Here is a 1,638-nt window from a genome sequence, read left to right on the forward strand (position 1 = left end):
CTATCTATCTATCTATCTATCTATCTATCTATCTATCTATCTATCTATCTATCTATCTATCTATCTATCTATCTATAGTGGAGAGTGATCATATAAGACATTTTACATCAACTTGTACCTTCTATGTACATATGAACACATGTACATGAATACATACAAAGAAGCTGAAGTTTATCTTTCAGTTTTGACACGAAGAAGTGATATTTCCATTTGACACACTATCAAGGTTATGCTTTTAAGGAGAGCACTATCTGTATCTTGTGTATTTTCTACTCCATGTTAATTTATTGGAGAGGAAAGTTTGTCAATCCACCCATCCATCCACCCACCCACCTACCCACCCACCTACCCATCCACCCTTCATCTTATGAACTTGAAGCATTTGTTCTAAAAGTACCAGGGGCACATCGTAACTTTAGAATCCAAGTTATGCCAGTTTCCAGAGTAAGCTTTGAAGCTTGATTTTTTTTTTTTCTGGTCCTTTTTCCCCTCCTGTGTGTTCGAGGATAATCCCTAAAGCTGTTTTTCTAAATCAGCTTTCAAAATTTTCCATTCATTTTTAATCTGTGTTCTAAAGAATAATGGCCAATCTGCTGGGAATGGAAATCCTCCAAATAGAGGCCTGAGAGGATGTGGAGATTGGAAAGCAGATGGTCTGGCTGGAGGGTGCTGTTCTGTGAAGTTGTCCAAGGCTCCATGTTTATTTCCTTTCCGTTATTATCTAGACTTTTATTCTTGTCTGCAGAGTCAAAGCCAAGGCACTAACTCTGTCTAAGTTGAAGTCACATGACAGGCAAGAGGAGTACTTCAGACAAGAAATTTCTTCTAAAGCTACACAGGGGCAGCTTTGATACAGTTACTTCCTTTGTTAAGGACTTGGTCCATGACAGTTTTACCATCATTTAGTAGGAGTTTGGAAACTTCAGATTTTACTCATTGATCAAGTGCTGAGGAAGAAGGGAAAGGACCTTAGGAAGGTCAACATACGTTTGGCCACTTATGCCTGTAGTGTTGAACGGGGGCGTCACATGCCTTTAGTAGCTCACTCTAGGTCCAGGTATCTGAGCACTCATCTGTAACTCATTCTTGGCTTTAAGTAGTCCTATGTTGTCTTTTTTTTTTTTTTTGCTTAAATTTTTTATCTGTTTGTCTGTCTAATCGTGTATCTGTTCATATGTCCCATGGAATACATGTAGAGGTTAAAGGACAACTCAGTGGTTGATTCTCTCCTACCATGTGGGTCCTGGGGATTATCAGTCTTGCTTTTATGTGCTGAGCCATCTATCTCACTAGCCCTTACTTTCATTTGTCATCCTTCACTTCCCATGCAAACTCTACATCTAATTTCAAAATGTAAGTTGCTGCATATTTCAGTAGTTTAAAAACATTACCAAGGAGGGGGGGTGGAGAGATGGCTTAATCGCTAAGAGAATTGACTGCTCTTGTAGAGGACCTGGGTTTGAATGCTTTCACACACATTCCTCAAACTATCTGTAACTCCAGTCCAAGGGATCCAATACCTTCTTCTGGCCTTTACAGGCATTGCTGAAAGTGGTGACAGACATATCTGCAGGAACTCTCTCTCTCTCTCTCTCTCTCTCTCTCTCTCTCTCTCTCTCTCTCTCTCTCTCTCTCTCT

General features: G+C 39.9%; 1 protein-coding gene across 2 annotated transcripts in view; it reads left to right on the top strand.

Moving 5' to 3' along the window:
* The window catches only part of Dennd1b (DENN domain containing 1B), a 211,429-nt gene that overhangs the window by 29,832 nt on the left and 179,959 nt on the right, over positions 1-1,638 (top strand). The window lies entirely within an intron of this gene.

Source organism: Microtus ochrogaster, chromosome 6, assembly GCF_000317375.1.
Source record: "Microtus ochrogaster isolate Prairie Vole_2 chromosome 6, MicOch1.0, whole genome shotgun sequence".
Classification (NCBI taxonomy): domain Eukaryota; kingdom Metazoa; phylum Chordata; class Mammalia; order Rodentia; family Cricetidae; genus Microtus; species Microtus ochrogaster.